The 17221-nt window shown below is 56.9% G+C and overlaps 1 protein-coding gene across 1 annotated transcript in view; it reads right to left on the reverse strand.

The window, feature by feature from the left end:
- Window positions 1-11519, reverse strand: part of BICRA (BRD4 interacting chromatin remodeling complex associated protein) — a 78737-nt gene extending 67218 nt beyond the window's left edge. Inside the window, 1 exon segment of the mRNA XM_032388044.1 lies at window positions 11382-11519. The gene's annotated coding sequence lies outside the window, so the exon portion shown is untranslated.
- Window positions 11520-17221: the final 5702 nt, after the last annotated feature.

Raw genomic sequence — 17221 nt, forward strand, 5'->3', positions numbered from 1 at the left:
GGGGCGGGGGGGGTGGGGGGCGCCGGCGGGGGCGGGGCCGGGGGGCGGCGCGGCGGGGGGGGGGGCGGGGGGGGGGCGGAATCCGAACTCTGCCGGTTAACAGCTGTGTGACTGGGCAAGTCACTTAACCGCTCTGGGCCTTAACTTTCTCATCTGTAAAATGGGGATGCTCACTCACCTACCTCCGCAGGTCCTCCTGTGCAATGAGTCAGTACCTGTAAAGGGCCTAGCCCAGTGCCTGGGACAGTGCTGGCTGTTACTACTGTTGCTATGGAGACAACCTGTGTAAAGCTCCTAACTGGATCCACAACTCCCTGAACTCCTTGGCCAAATGCTGGGATGTGGAGTCAAGTGTGTGGTTCTCTGGGGAAAGGCCTGACTGGCCTCTGAGCAGGTCCTCAAAAGGACCTAAACCTCCTTCTCCGAGATTGAGAACAACCACATGCTCTTAAGACCTCGGCCCCAAAGAAATAAAAGGTGACTCTCCCAGGCAGGAAGGCTCGCCCCCAGCCACCAGCTGGCAACACTGTGGGCCACCCCGCACCCCACCCCAGGCCACCTCTGCTCCTGTCCCCAAGCAGCCCCATGCTGGCCCCCGGAACTCCTTCCCAACGGCACATCTTTCTTCTGCCTTCACACCCTGCTCCTCACCTCCTGACCTTTGAGAAAACCTCACTCCTGAGCCCCACCCAGTACCACCCCACCTCCTGCTCTTCTAGAATCTTCTTTCACTCCTTTCCTTTTCTCTCCTGAGGCTCTAAGCCCGCTCAGCTCCTAAAAAACCGATCCAATGTGCTCACCTCACGATCCACGTAAAGGTCGCCTGGCCCTCACTGCTTCAGTAAACCCTGATTACAGGCTTATTCTGAGTCAGGTCCTGGGGATGAATCCTAACACGGAAACAAGCTCAGTGAAGTGAAGGAAGTGGGATGCGGTTGTCAAGGAAGGCTTCCTGGAGGAGCGGGTATATAAGCAGAGGCCTGCTGGAGACAGGAAGGAGTTGGGGAAGATCACTGCAGGTAGAGGGCACAGCAAGGGCAAAGGTCTGGAGAGGCAGGAAAGAGCTTGGGGCACTGAGAAGGCAAGGTGAAAGAGGTCGGGGAAATCCAGGCCACCAGACTAGGGTTTTGTCAGAAGAGGAGACTTACCTGAGGGCACTAGGGAGCCAAAGAGTGTAGTAAGATTTTATTTTTGTTAAAGGTCTGGCTGCCAAGAGCTCTCGTCTTCCTGTCTTCCTTCCTCCCTTCCTTCCTTCCTTCCATCCATCTATCCAGCCATTCATGATGCCATCCTTCCCCTTCCTGTAGGTCCTCACCGTATTCCAGTCTGGCTCCTGCCCCTACCTACCTCTCAGACCCAGGAAGCCCCCCTCAAGTCCATTTAAGCTAAGACCTTTCTAGAAGCTCTCTCCCTTTGCTCCTGAGAGAGGGACGGTGCCTGATTCCAACCCTCCTCTCCCTCTGTTTTGGCCACAGAAGTTCTGCCAACACATGGTTGAGCTGATTCTGGACTCTCTCCTGTCCTCTCCCTGGGGAACCTTCCCCATCCCTGGGACTGATCACTCAGTGTCACCATCTCTCACTCGTGACCCCGACAGCTCATCCATTCTGCATCTCTCACCCCTCTGCGTCCCTCCACCACCCACGAGAGTGTTAGAGCCTCACTCTCTGGGGTTTGTGCTCCTCAAACTATAGATGCCTCTACCCGTCTCAAGAGAGGGCACCTGCATCTATCCAGTTGCTCAGGCTGATGACCTTTGTGCAAAGCATCCCAACATCTACCAACCACTGTGCCTTCTCTCTGCTGGGAATGGCCTTGAGCCCAAAGCCTGCCCCCAGAAACCCCCTCCTCCAGGAAGCCTGGCCTGATGCCTCCTCCTGACCTCCCCCAGCTCAGCAGGCATCCCCGAGATACGGATCTCACCTTGCAGGGAGGATGGGTGTGTTTGTGGCTTCCCTCCCTCCCCTGTTCCCGAGGGCAGAGCTCTGGGGCCAGGCACACAGGTGACCCACTGTGTGGGTCGGAGTTAATCGGAGGCATGTACCTGGATTTAAACCTTTGCTCTGCCAGCGGCTAGCTGTGTGACCTTGGACAAGTCACTTCACTTCTTGCTGCCTGTGTGACAGGGAAGTGGTGGCAAGCCAGGGGTCTAGCCCTGGGGAGAATTTTAAGCTACGATGATGGCCCCAGATGGCGCACCGCAGCAGGAGAAGGAACAGATCTGATGGGCAAGGAGCAACATGGGGGGCGGCCGAAGAGCAGGCCCAGAAGTTGGCTCAGTGTGCCCCTGACACATGGGGATAATGCTCCCCTGCTTCTGAAAGGTCTAAACGAAACAGGACTGTGGAAGGGGGGCGAGCTCAGGCAAGGGCAAAGGGCTGGCCACAGTCCTGATGTGCCCCACAGGCTTGATTCCCACTGGCGAGCATGCAGGGATCGCGGACTAGGCATTGAGGAGGCGGCGACGGCAGGATAGACAATGTCCACGGAAGGAGGGTCCAGTGTGGCTGGAAGACCCATGGCTCCCTGTCCCAGGTGAGGTGCCTGCACGCTGGGGCCCTGGGATGGGCACTTTTCACAAACACCTCTGGTGATCTGGAAGCCGGTACGTCACTGTTTTGAGAAACAGCACAGGGATTCCAAACACAGGCTCTGTACTCTCCTCTCTCTACGCCTGTGATATGCCCACCATTCAGTCAGTCACTCAACAAACATCGGGGCTCAACTGCATGCCAGGAGCTGAGAACACGGAGCATACTGTTTCTGTCCTACTGCAGTTTAGAGTCTAGTGAGAAAGCCAGGCCTGAAGAAGAGCTCACAGAAGACCTACTACATCCCAAGGGGGCCATGGGGGGCCAGGCAGTGAACTGGGGCCTGGGCAGGGTAGCCAGGCGAGAGATGTCTGGAGGCTGAGACTTCCTGGGGGAGGGGGTCTCTCTCTGCTGAGAGAAAAGGAGGTAAAAACCTTCCCATGCACTCCTGCTCCATGAGAAAAGAGAAGGCCTTCTGGATGCCCACAATACGGCTGAAGCTTAAAATGATGCCGCTGAGCCAGAGATGCTCAACTCAAAGGACCACACACCGTAATAGTCTGTAAAATTGGAGAAGGGGCCAAGTGGATCCACCTCGACTGACAAAGAGGACCAGCGCCGCCGAGCAGCTGTGGGCAGGGAAGGGCAACAAGGGGACTTCTGGGCCGTGACGCGAACGTTCTGGATCTTGATGGGGGTGTGGGTGACACAGGTGACCACGTTTGCCAAGACTCATCAAGATGCACACTTCGACTCCGCACTTGATCGCATGTAAATTATCCTTCACTGACAGGACGGGGGGACGTCATGCACACGTACGTACGACTCTTTCCCGCGAACTCAACAGGGAGGTCACTGGGCACATTCTGGGGAGAAGTTGGGCCAGTGTGGCAAGAGTTTGGCAGGAGAGGGTAAAGAGCCTGGGGGGGGCGGGGGCTCCATGTTCGAGGATGGCTGAGGTCCTACAAAGGACAGGAGGGAGGTGTCAGTGCAGCAAAATGTCACAACCCCTCGGTGAGGCAGGAGCTGTAGGCACCTGCCTGCCCAGCACCACACAGGGGACAAGAGGTAGCACCCATCCTTTGGAGAGGGGGCTCCTGGGAGCTACAACCTGCAGGTGTCCTGGGGGGGATGGGCCACCCTTTGCCTCCAGGTTGCAAAGCACTAGGGGCTCCCCCCCAGGGCCCCAGGGGTCATGAACGAGGATCTGGCGGGACCCAGGCTGGGAAAAGGGGGGGGGGTCACCTAGAAGTCAGCAGCCCTGCAGCCCCTGCAAGCATAAGAAGCACTTGGACGGGGAAGTACAGAGGGATGGAGTGGCCAAGAGGAGGGGACAGAGGCGGCTGAACCTGGCCAGGGCTCCAGGGACCCTTCCTTTTACCCTCTTACCCCTAGAAAGAACATCTGGTTACACACAGTCCAAGTACACACAGAATAATTAACAAAAGCGACAATGACAATGACCACCACCAGCTGCCGAGCGCCTCCTCGGAGCCAGGCAATTGTAGAACGCTTTTCCACGCGCGACTTACAAAAGGGATGCAAAGGCTCTCAGAGGAAGCGTCTCTTATTATTCCTGTGCCCCTGGTTCTCCAACCTGGGTTTAGAGAAGGGAAATAACTTGCCCCAAGTCATAAGATTAGAAGGGCAGCAAGAGGATGCAAACCAGGGCAGCCGACCCAGTTACCCTCACCTCTGGGATCATCCTGTCCATCACCCTGCACTGGCCCAACTTCTCTGACTCGCCCGTTACGGGGACAATTTCTGCACCAAACAGCAGAACCGAGGCCACACTGTACATATCCAGGGGTAAATCCCAAACCTGTGTAATCGGAAACAGCCCCCAGGGTCCAAGGCCCGGGGTGGCCAAGACAGGGACCTCACCAAGGTCCCAAAGAAGGGAACACAGAGAAAAGACAATCTGGCCAAAGCCCACTCCCCGCCACCTCAGTTTCCCCAACCTGGGAAATGGGCTTCATGTCTCCTCCCTCACAGAACAGGACAGATCCTGGAGATGGTGAAACCGATTCTGGACCCCAGATATAGCAATACCATTAGTAATATAATTGAAATGATATATCGTCTGGAATTTGCTTAAAAGTATCCAGCAGAAGAGAACAAAAAAAAAGTGCAGAGTAGGGGGTGGGGTAACAGAAAAAAAAAAAGATCAGCAGAAATCTGTTGAAGCTGGTGATGGGCACAGAGGGGCTGATTATGCTATTCTCTCAACGCTCGATGGGTGCTTTAAAATCTCCATGCTAGGGGTGCCTGGGTGGCTCAGTCGTTGGGCGTCTGCCTTCGGCTCAGGTCATGGTCCCTGGGATTGAGTCCCGCATCGGGCTCTCCGCTCGGCGGGAGGCCTGCTTCTCCCTCTCCCACTCCCCTTGCTTGCATTCCCTCTCTCGCTGTGTCTCTCTCTGTCAAATGAATATTTATTTAAATAAAATAAAAAAAAAAAAAAAAAAATATATATATATATATATATATATATATATATATAATCTCCATGCTTGGGTGCCTGGGTGGCTCAGTTGGTTGGGCGGCCAACTCTTGATTTCTGCTCAGGTCATGATCTCAGGGTCACGGGATCAAGCTCTGCATCGGGGGGTCAGTGTTCAGCGAGGAATCTGCTTGAGATTCTCTCTCCCTCTGCCCCTTCCCCCTGCCTCACTCTCTCTCTCTCAAATAAATAAACAAATATTTAAAATGCCAATATTGATTGCCCACGGTTTAGGGGGAAGGCAGTACGGACCTGGGTATCAGATCCCACAGGAGACTTTACTACTTTTCTTAATCACCATCATCATCATCATCACCACATTTTTTTTTTTAAGCAGGCTCCATGCCCAGTGTGGAACTTGAACTCATGACCCAGAGATCAAGAGTCATATGCTCTACCAGCTGAGCCAGCCTGGAGCCCCCAGGGCTAACATTTTTTGAGCACCTGCCATGTGCCAGGCATTGTGTTCGGCACTGAACGTCCGTGAGAAGCCGGAGGCGGTCTTTCAGTTGGGGAAACTGAGGCACAGAGCGGGGAAGCCCTGTCTGTTCCCAGGGTCACGCCGCCACGCCTCATGCCAGAGCAGTGCCCTCTGCTGCCATGCGGCTTACTATGCCAACATTGTTCCCCATGTGCCTTTGGGGAAGACAAGGAAGACCTTTCAGAGTGCAGAAGTCAGCATGGGTCCCACGGCAGAACAGTCATCACAGTGAATATAAGGGCAACATCCGTTGCTAGTTTCCGAAAGCCTACTGCAGGCCCAGCTCGGGACAGCGATGCCCCATTCAGCCCTCACAGCAGACCCTACAAGGGAGCCATCGTGGGCCCATTTTACAGATAAGGAAACTGAGACCCAAAAGAGGGATCATTTGGCCTGGGTCACACTACAACTAAGTGGAAAAGCAAGCCTTCCCTCCCCTGCCTGCCAATTAGGGTTCACAGCCAAGAATCTGGCAGGTCCCGGCCCCAGGGGAAAGAACTGCAAAAGAAGGACAGCTAACACCGCCAATAATTGATAAGGCTATCTACGCACTTTATGGGTGTTAGATAATCCTCGAGACCTTCCAAAAGTTGGCACTGAGATGAACCCATTTAGTAGAGGAGAAAACGGAGGCCCAGAACCAGCAGGCTCCTTGCCTGCCGCCATTTGACCAGCAAGAGGCGGAGCAAGGGTCCCAACCCACAGACAGTTGGCTTCCCAGAGCTTGGGCCCTTGACCTCCATACCAAGTGGCAAGGACACAACGCAGGCCACGGGCAGAAAGGAAGATGCCAGGAGGTCACAAGACGCAAAGACACCAGAGCAGGAGAGGAATGACTTCTTCCAAGCACATCTGCAAAGGTACCTCCGAGGAGCAACTAAATGACAAATCGCAGACTCTTGATCCAGGGATCCCACTTCTAGGAATACATCCCACAGGCATACCTAATTCCCAATGACCCGGGAATGCCGCCTTCCAGCGCTGTGCATTGGGAAACGCTTCTGCACGCGTGTTAAGTACACGAGGATTCACCCACACCACAGAGTAGCACGCAGCCAAGAAAAAGAGAGAGGAAATCCTCCCTCTGCCGTGCAACACAGTCTCCCAGGGAAAGAAAGTGAAAAAAAGCAATGTGCAGTGCAATGAGGAGGGCATGTGAAAGAAACATTCTTTTTAGGATTTTATTTATTTGACAGAGAGAGACAGAGAGCATGAGCGGAGAGGGAGAAGGAGGCTCCCCACAGGGCAGGGAGCCCGATGAGGGGCTCGATCCCAGGACCCTGGCATCATGACCTGAGCCAAAGGCAGCCGCTTAATGACTGAGCCACCCAGGCGCCCCAAACCAATATTCTTAAAGAAAAACACACCGTTATAAAAGTGAGTGCACGGAACATCAGGACTGGGGAGCTGCCTCGGGGGGGGGGGGGGCGGGGGGGCCGGGGGCGCCGGGGGGAGGGAGGAGGGAAAGACTTACCATGTTTGGTATTTTGAATGTCTCATGTGCATGTACCACTTAGGGAGAAAAAAAAAAAAAAAAAAAAACACCAGACAGAAAGAAGCTGCTTCCTCCTTGAAGCCCTCACAGACCACCCAGACAGAACTGCTTGAATCCCACAGCGGCAAACCCAGCCCTGGAGACAACACTTGCCTCCAGTCTCCTCCTGGACTGGGTCCCTGGCACACAGTAGGCCCTCAAGGAAGCTTTAGGAACAAAAGCGCCCTCCGCTGCCAACGGATTCCACGCCACCACGAATGCACAAACTCTGGCACAAAACTAATTGTCACCAAATGAGAAATGTCTTAGAAAACGCTCTCTCCGCTGGGGGACTCTTGCATGTCACCGAGACACAAAGCCTTTAGTCGATGGGGACAAAATTCTAATGCCTGGCACTCCAGGCAGGGGAGGACTCAGAAGGAACAAGGAGGGAGGGAATCCCTGGGGACAATTCAACCAAACATTTCCCATGTGTCTCTGGGGTGAAGCATCCTACTCTGGGCAGCCAACTCCGGCAGCCCCCCCATGTTCCAACAGGGGGGACAAAACTCAGATGTGACAAGGGGATTAGTAGGGAGCAAATCATTCTGATGGGGGGGGGGTGTACATCACGGATGTAGCTCAGGTCACTTCTTTCCATTGAGAGGGTGCCTGGCAGGGGAAGACCCAAAAGAGACCAGAGCAAGATAACCATGCCCCCTACGCCTCTCCCCAGCAGGGCAGGATGGGGGGGGGAAAAGGCAGCCCCTCACTGCTTTCCAAGCCCAGGCCCGCTGGAAAGGAATGCCATGTTTTCCTGTTTCCAATTAACTCCCCCCCCCCCCCCCCCCCCCCCCCAGCAGCAGCCCTCTGCATTCTTGAGACCAGGAATCAAGACAGCCACAGGGGAGAGCTGGGAGGCCTGGCGGGAACTCCTCACTGGTGGCTAGGCCTGGGGCTAAAAGGCGGCCCCCAGGAACCTGGGGAACCCCCCCTATCCCCACCCCAGGACCCTCCTACCAGGGCTCAGTGCTGGACACTGACCCCTTCCACAGCTTTTGGGGGTGGGAGGGGAAGACCCCACGATCCCGAGGGAAGGTTGGGGGAAGGCCCCAGAGGCCTCTGGGAAGGAAGTCAGCAGGGAGGGGGGTGGAGCCCAGGCCTGTCCCTCTAGGGCCTTACTCATGCTTCTCCACTCAAAAAAAAAAAAAAAAAATCAGTTCCTATTTTCAGGAAACGCTCAGGCTTGAGGGACCTGTATGTGCCCTACAGCCCCTCTCCTCCTACCCCGAAGGATTTATTATGACTAACGCCTCTCATCTCGGGAAGACAGGACAGCACCTAAGGCACAAGGGCTCTCTCCAAACACTGTCTCCCCAGCCCTGCTGACAAATGTGGAACCCCTCTCCCACTCTCTCCCACCCCCTGCAGTCTGGGTTGGAGTCCCCTCCCAGCCAAAGAACGGGCTTTCCACGGGCTCAGTTTTCTCATCTGTAAAATGGCGAGATGACCCTGGTTACCCTCTTCACTGGGTGAGCTGGGCCCTCCCCGGTCCCTCTCCCTCAGCAACCCCACCCCCATGTTTATCCAGCACCAGTCTGTGCTCAACGGGAAGGGTCCCCGTTCAGAGAGCTGGCAGGCAGGGGGCATGTCACGGATTTACAGATGGCCCCCCCCCCCCCCCCCCCGGGGCCACAGGGACCTCCTCCAGGCCTTTTGCTACTGGTCCTTAAATGCCCAGCACCCAACATTCTTTCCCACCCCCTATAGGCACGCCATATCCCATCTGCTGAATGACAAAAATAACACATTTGGATAATACTTTCACCCACCTCAAGGTCAGTTAAGGGAACTATAATTATTGTCACCTGCAGATGAAGAAACTGAGGACTAGGGACTCAAGTGACTTGCCGAAGGCTACAGAGTGGGGCAGGGGGTCTGATGCCAGCCACAGGGAGAATGGGCAAGAAGGGTCTCTGCCAGGGCACCACAGAGGGTGGCAGGGCAGAGTGACCATGAAGGTCCCCAACAGCAGCTCGGCGTCCCTGCTGGCGGAGCTTAAGCAGCAGAAGCCGGGCCAAGTCCCAGCTCAGGTGCAGGAGAAGGATGACGGTGGGGCCAGCTCCCGGGTGTCCCCCAGTCCCCCACCCAGCCAGGCCTGTGGCCCCCTTCCCAGCCCACACACCTCCAAGTCTCAGCTCTTCCCGGGAAACGCTCTGCTCCAGCCACGGGTGAAATGATTCTGCTCTCAGGCCCAACGTCCAGGTGTCTTTACCCCTTCCCAGAAACCAGCATGGGGTGGGGAGTGGGGGGGGGCATGCCAGATGACGATGGGGGACAAGACAATAGCTTCTTCCAGGTTACTATGATATTTGAGACCCAAGTCAACTGAAATCAACAGGACAAAGTGCCAAAGAGGGGTACAGGAGAGCTTAACAGTTTTGAGCGGAGTTGGAGAAACCGGAAATGGTTGCAAATTGGCGCTGTGTGACCCTGGGCAACTCGCTTAACCTCTCTGAGCCTCCATTAGCCTGTCTGCAAAATGGGACTAATAACTGTCCCTACTTCCTCCTGGGGCTGTGGCCAGTGTGTAGCAGAAGCCAATCCGTAATGCTCCCCGGGTAGAGAGATGTTGTTATTTCCGGCTTCTAGGAGTGGGGGAGCCCTGGGGGAGGGTGGGGTAGGTAAACATGCCCCTGAAAGTCCCACCAGACATCAGCACGAGGGAAGGGGATGATTCCTGAACTGTCCAACTCCCCTGTTCTCCCACCACCCCGCAGGTCAGAGTTGCCCGAGCCCCTTACGCCCACCCCAGGTGAAAGCGCACAGAAAGAACCAGCAAACTGTGTCCCCCCACAGGCGGCGGCAGAAAGGAGACGTGAGGGAAACGCAAACACTCGGTACATCCCCAGATGGTTATTATTCTATTGGAGGGCCGTGTGACAAAAGGGGCTGATTGTCCGGACATGAGGCTGGGCACGGACTGCAGCCCACGGTCTGGGAACACCAGAGGGCTCGGACCTGTCACCCCGGCCTCCCGGGGAGAGCTGACACGGCGGCCTCTGACCCCACCTCCCAGGAAGTTCAGCTGCTCAGAACCACAAAGCAAAACAAAGGGGCGCGGAGAGGAAGGAGCCACCGTACCTTCCAATCGCCGCTGGCCCCCGAGCCCCGAGCCCCGAGCCCGGAGCCCCAGCAGGAGCCCCGGCACGGCTCCTCGCCCGGTTCTCTGCTGGCCGCGGACCGAGGCCTGGGCAGCCCCTGGTCCCCCGTCTCCCCGCGGCCGCCCGTGACAGGAGCCGGGGAAGCAGCCGAGGGGCAGCCAGGGATGGGAAAACCAGATGGTTCCATCCCTCCTCCCTCCTCCTCCATCCCTCCCTCCGGGTGCCCGCGGGCCTGGCCGCCCTCCGCAGGGGCTCGGGGAGGCCGCGGGCCCGGCTCGTCCGGGCTCACCCCAGGGAAAGGGTTGCCTTTGTCTAAAGGTCACCACCCGAGCGCGGTGCCCGGGCTGGGCCTGGTGCCTCCCATTCCCAGGCCGAGGGGGTGGAGATGGGGGGCCGCCCCAAATCTCGGGAGGTGACGGGGTAAGGCTCCCCTCCCTTCCCTCCCCCTCCCCGTAACGGCCCCCTCCGGGACCAGCCAGCTAGCGGGGGAGGGGGTCAACTCCCTTCAGCGCTGGGGGGGTGGGGGACCAAGTCAACTCCTTTCATTGTTTAGGGGCGGTGGGGAGGGGGAGACCCAATGGCCTCCTTCCGCATCCATCCCTCCCCAGCCTGCCGGAGGCCCCGTTTCTCCCGGGCACCCCCAGCAGGGATTTGGGGAGGGGGCGCAGAGGACGGGCGAGAGGGGGAGATGAAGGCTCGCCACCTCCGGCCGGGAGAGCACCAACCGCTGCCCCATTGCCCTCTTCTTCTCGGAAAGGCGGGGAGCAGGGTGAGAGGAGGGGGGCCCCCCGGGCCGGGGGAGGGGGTCTCCCCGCCCCTCCCCCCGTGGAACGTTAGGTCTCGTTTTTCCGCCGCTCCATTGTATCCCCGGCAGCCGGCGGGAGGGCCGGGGAGGCACCGGGCGCCGGGGCGGGGCAGGGGGGGGGGGGGGGGGGGGTCCCCGCAGGATCGGGGCGGCGGTGATGGTGGGAGAGACGCGGGGGGTGGGGGGGCTGCCGGGGGTGGTGGGCGCCGAGCAAAAGAAGAGGCAGCGGGCGCTGCGCCCCGGTTGGGGGGCTGAGTGTGTGAGTGTCGGGGGGGTGGGTTCGGCCCCGGCTCCGGCTCCCCCCACACACACCCTCGCCGCCAACCCCCACTCCCCCCTCGCTTTTGCGCCCTGTCACAGCCCCGACTCGCAGGTAGAGAGAGTTAAGAGATTTAAAGAGAAATTGCTACATTGTGAGAAACTCACCCTGATGTTTGAGCAGCCGTCGGCGCGGGGTCTCCGAGACGGCCCCGCACGGGCTGCAAAGGGAGGACCCAGAAGGGGCCGACCGGCCGGGCCGGTCAGCGCACTGCCTGATCGCATGGCGGCCGCCCGGCAGCCTCCGCCAGGCCCCTGCCGCCGCCCCGCGCCGCGGCCCGGGCGCCCCGGACCCGCGCGCGCTCCGGGGAGGACCCCTCGGGTTTGAAAAAAAAAAAAAATTTTTTTTTTTAATTAAATGCAAAAGAAAAAAAAAAACCTTGCAGGTTTTGTGTCCGCCCCCCCCTTCCTCCTCCTCCTCCTCCTCCTCCTCCTCCCTCCGCCCTCGCCGGGGGACGGGCTTGGGGGAGGCCCCGCCCCGCGCTCCGCACACCAGCCCCGGCTCCGGACGCCGAGCGGCGGGCCCGCGAGCCAATGGGAGGCCGAGGACGCCCCGGGAGGGTGCCTTCCGCGCCAGCGCCGCCCCCTCCCCAGCCCCAGTCTCGGGGGTTTGGGGTCGCGCCTTCCCAGGCTCTGGTGGAGTCGGCCGACTGCCTCGCGCGGTGCTCCGGGTTGGGGGGAGAGGCTAAAGGATTCGCGCTCCCGGACCCCGGGCGCCCTGCCCGTTGGGGAAGGGGCGCTGTGCGCCGGGGGCGCGCGCCGGACGCGGGGGACAGTCGCCGGGCGGGAGGACGCGCCCAGGGCGGGTGCCGAAGGTTCGAAGAGGTAGCGGGAGTAGAGGATAAAGAGTGGCCGCCTCGCCGGTGGAACCGCGAAGGAGCCGGGATGGGAGCGAAGAGGGTGGAAGGCGGCGGGGGGTTGGGGGCGACCGGCCCGGAGGGACCCCGGGCATGGCTTGATCACTCACCTCAGTCGGTCTTTGCCGACCTGCGACGGCCCAGGGGGGAGGGCGCCAGGAACGCGGGGTCCAACTTCAGAGCCTCCTCGAGGCCTCTCGGCCCGCGCTGATGGGATTCCCAGAAGCCCCAGGACGCCTCGGTGGTGCTGGGTCCGTTTCCGCCCCACCAGCCCGTGAACGCCTTGCGGGCGGGACACTTAGATTCCCGCGTTCATTCAGGGAACGCTGGGTGGGCGCGTACTGCGTGTCCTGTGCCGTGCTGGGGGCCCGGCGGGGACCCAGATGGCCCGGACCGGCCTGCCCTTAACGGGGTGCACAGGCCTGGGAGACCTCTATTCGGGTCTTTTATTACCTTCTGTCTCGCCAGTGCCCTAAAAAGCTCCGTGCATACAGAAGCTGCTTAATAAATGTGTGTCGAATGAATTAGTGATCGAGACCTGTGCTTTAAGCCTTAGTGTTTATCCTAGTATCTCTGTGGTACGCTTCATATTTTTTTAAGAGATCACAGAGGTTAAGGGCCCTGACACAAACCGGTGAGCCCCTGGTTCCCATCCTGCCTTTGCCGCGTCCTTGCTGTGTGACCTTGGGCAAATCACTTCACCTCTCTGTGCCTCCATGTCCTCCTCTCAATCATAGGCCTCACTTCACAAGGTCCTTAGGACCAAATAAACCCTCATGGAGATCTGCACCTGACAGGAAGTGCCAGATAAGTGCTGACCGTTATTGATTATTATATAAAAAGTAAACTTTATCGACTTCAGAAGTGATCACATGGGTTGCCCCAAACATAAGACAGTGGTGAATCCATAAATTATATAGGGGTCATACTGGAGGTATGGGACCCTTCGGAGAAGGGCAATATACACACTTAGACTTTCTTTTTATGTAGTTTGCCCTTCTATTTGCTGTGAGTGAGCCAACTGAGCTATTCCTTGTGCCAATCACAATGTTTTGAGACCTCAGTACCGCCCACCAGGAAGAGACCTCTAGCAACCTTGAATCCCCTTTTACAGCGTAGAGAAGTAAATTGGCTTGAGGGGAAGTATTTTTGCCCAAAGTCACACACACCCAGGAAGTAGGACCTGATTTGAGCTGGGTGGCACTTGGGTCTGTCAAAGCTGCCAGCCCCTGGGGGCGCTCAGCACATGAAGACTGGTTAAAAGTTAGTAGATTTGAGGCATTAGGAGAGGTGACTGTCCACATTTATTCATTCCTGCGGAAAGTATTGTTTGAGTATCTAGTGTGCGCCAGGATTATAGCGGTGACCAAGAGCACCCTGGTTCCCACCCCCACCCCCCACCCCTGCACACAGCTCACAGTCTGTTAGGGAACACAGATAATGTACAAGTAAGCAAAAAAGACCTAGCTTCAGTTCCCCCGTGCATTCCATGGCAGGGGTGCACTGGTATCCCCCACCCCAAGAACGCTGCCTGGTACTTGATGCTCAAGAAAGGTCTTTGGAACAAAGAGAGAATACCCACCCTCCCACAGACACACCGGACCTCTTCGGAAGATGTCCTAGAGGCTATGCCACTTGGAATGGTCCTGGCTGGGTGTGAAGGAAGCCAAGAAAAGGTCAACCCCAAACCTAGCCACGGCTGACCAAGCCCTGGGAGATCAGATGTCCATTACGGGCCCAAATGAAAAGTGACCTGCTGTCTTTTGGGGATGGCACCCATCTTCCCTTTGAGAATCCCACACAAGTCATGAGTTCTAGGTTAAGGACTAAGCGAGACCCAGATAGGTTCAGCTCCTTGTCCCAGGGCTACTGAGTCAGGATGGGGGCCAACCCAGTACACCCAGGTGTTCGTTCCATCACCAACTGGCTCTGAATCATCAGATGAACTTGGGGTGAGTCACTTCTCTTCCAGCTCCTTCACTTTCTCATCAGTCCAATGGGAGTGTATAGTCAGACGCCAAGATCTCCCCTCACCCCGACGTTCTATTATGAAAATTTTCAAACGCAGAGAAGTGGTAGAAACAGAGTGAACACCTAATTACCTGCCACTTAGATTGGACCATCGGTATGTTACTCTCCTGGCTTTATCACACATCTGTGCATCTACCCATCCATCAAATCCGTCTTATTTGTCCTTGTGTTACAGACATGTTTACCTCCCCTTTAACTTGGTTAACTGGGTAATGCTAACTCCCCACTCTGATCAATGCTCTGATGAGTGTAATAACCCTCTGGGCCAAGTGCTAACTCTCTTTTAAACCTCAATTCTATCCTCTTCGTGAAGGAGAAACCGATTCGGAGAGGATAAGAAACCAGATCAAGGTCACACAGCCTGGGATTCAAACCCGGCTCCGTGTCCCCTGGGTCCGAACTTTATATGAAGATCATGGAGAGGATGAAACGAGACAAGGATCCAGAAGGTCTTGGGGGGTAGCCACAAAGCAGTGTACAGATGTGAAAAATTAGGACCAGACAGGATGCACCTACATATCCTCAACCAGCAAATAGGCTGCATCTCTGTGTTCTGCTGGGCTCCTGGCACAGGGTCTTTGCCTGCCAAGTTGGGACTTAATCCCATATGGGTCACAGTGTCTCCTCTTTCCTAACATGAGGCTGGGCAGGTGCTGAATGAATAAGGGGGGGGGGGGGTCCAAAAAAGTTTGCTGTAAGGAAAATGGCTTCTGTAGGTTGTGGCCCTCTCAACAGCAAGCAAAGCCCTAAACATTGGACCTGGGGTTATTAAAACCCCACAGCCCAACACGAACTTGGGATTTCTGCCTTTATCTCAACGCTTAATGGGACGGTTTTCATTAAAACCGAGCAGCTGAAAAGGAACAGCAGGAAACCCACTATTGGCCGTGGAAGGGTCCAGTACATTGGAGGACTAAGCCGCCCTTGTCCCAGGGCCGTGATGCTTTTTTCCACTTTAAGCCCACTGGTTGCAAGTCCCCTTTGCGTTCCCCACCCTCCAGCTAGGAGAGCTCTCCTCCGCCGCGCCCCCCTCCCCCCGCCCTCGCATTTTCTGTCTCATCCAGTCCCACTGCTAGTCCTTCCCCGCCCCACCCTCAGCTCTGCCAACCAGATCCTAATCCCCTTTACCTCTAACAGAGGCCTGCCCCTCCTAACCGGCCTACAGCCCAGCTCCTACCTTGGAGGACCCTCACCAACGTCTGGCCTGATCGCCATCTCCCTACAGAGACGGGGGTGGGTTTTCTTTTTTTCTTCTTTTTAAATAAGTGGTTTGTCCCTCTGAAAGTCAAAACCGTGCCCGTCGCGGCCCGTCGCGCCCCCTCCCTCGCACGGGCAGCTGCAAATTTGAAAACTTTGCCAACCCACGTTCTGTTTCTTGATCTGGGAGGTTGCCGGTGCTATGGGTGTTTTTGGTTTTCGGTTCAGCCGCACACTTAGGATTCATGCACTTTTCTGTATGTATGGAACACTTGAGTAACAAGAGGGAACAAAACAAGAAGCCTTGCCTAATCCTAAAACACCCTGCGGTCCTTTCAGGTTTCGTTGCAATGGGGTTTGAGGAGAGAAAGTTTCCATCCAAGGCCTCTCCACGGACCCGGGTTTTCACCGCGAGGCGAGGAAAGAAGGGGGAATCAGAGGGCACTGACTCCGGTCCCACCTCTGCCCTCTGACCGCGCCCTTTAAATATGGCTCGTACAGCGGGAGTGCGCAGCCCCAGCTCCCGGCCCTACTAGCCCGCTCGGAAGGCAGACGCCGAGAGCGGCAACGAAATCAGGCAGCTGCGAGCCCAGCCCGGCCTCGGGTCCTCAGCGCGGCAAGTGCGGGGGGCGGGGTCTGGCCGCCCATTGGTCCACGCCTGGGGGCGGGGCCACCGCACTGTCCCGCCCCCAAACCCTGCCGGGTTACTTGGGCCTCGCGCCGGCTCGGGGAATTATTCATCGGAGGGCGGGGCCTGGGTTTGTTTACACGCTGCCATTGGCTGGATTTGAATCGGCCCGACTGCGGGCCAGCCGCGGGGCGGAGCTTCGGAGGGCCCGGGCCCGCGCCTGACAGCTTCAGGAGGTAGGGCCCGCGCAGGACGCGCGGCCGGAGCCGTGGGGTCCAGGCGGTGGGGGTGCCCTCGGCGGATGCGGGCAGCGGGGGTGGGCAGGTTGGGGCTTCCGCTCGTTTCTCGACAAATGCTAATCAAGGGTCGGGTTGGGGAGCATTGTTTTTGTTTTTATAAAAACGCCTGACAGGAAAAAAAAACCACGAACCGGGAAACAACCTAGCTGTCCATGGATGGGGGACCCCGTAATGGGACACGAAGTAACCGTAAAATGAGGAAGTTATACCCGACCCGACACCGAACAAGCTATGTATCCAGGCAAGAAAAAAAAGGCAAAGAGGGGAGCCGAGTGTATAATGATTTAAAAGTGGGCGCGTGGGTGAAAAAAAAATACAAGCTTTTGCTTGTTAAATGCACAGAATATCTTCGAAAGCAGAAACAAACTGGTAGCAGCATTTGCCTGTGGAGTGGAAGACAGGGTGGGTGGAGGGTGGATCTTTCTGTACTTTTGTAAGGTTCGAACCTTGTATCACCCATTCAAAGAAATACATATAAAGTAAAAAATACTGGGTTCTGAGAACTCTCCCTTTGCACCCTCCCATCTTTCCCTTTGTACCCTCCCATCTTGCCCCTACTGCCCCTAGGAAAACTCTTGACTTGGCTATAGAGGCCATGGGTCCCCGACCTGTGCCCCCTGTGCCCCCACAATGGCCTTGGGGGTTGGGGAGAGCCTGGCTCAGAATGAATGTCCTCAATGATTCCTGTACCACGGGATAGCCAGACCCAAGGAAGAGAGTGGCTTTGTTGCTTTAAGTGATTTGGTGATAACCGGGGATTTAACATCCTAAGGGGCTGCCTTAACCATTCTTGGGGGAGGATGAGGAGAAACAAGCCTATCCAAGCCCTTTTAGGAAAGAAGCGTAAGACAAAACTAGGACAGGCCCCTTTAAGAAGGGAAGTTGGCCTCGATAAACCTTGTGAAGTTGTGAGGTCCACGGAGTGCATGGGCAGAG

This window comes from Phoca vitulina, unplaced genomic scaffold, assembly GCF_004348235.1.
Source record: "Phoca vitulina isolate PV1807 unplaced genomic scaffold, GSC_HSeal_1.0 scaffold52, whole genome shotgun sequence".
Classification (NCBI taxonomy): Eukaryota; Metazoa; Chordata; class Mammalia; order Carnivora; family Phocidae; genus Phoca; species Phoca vitulina.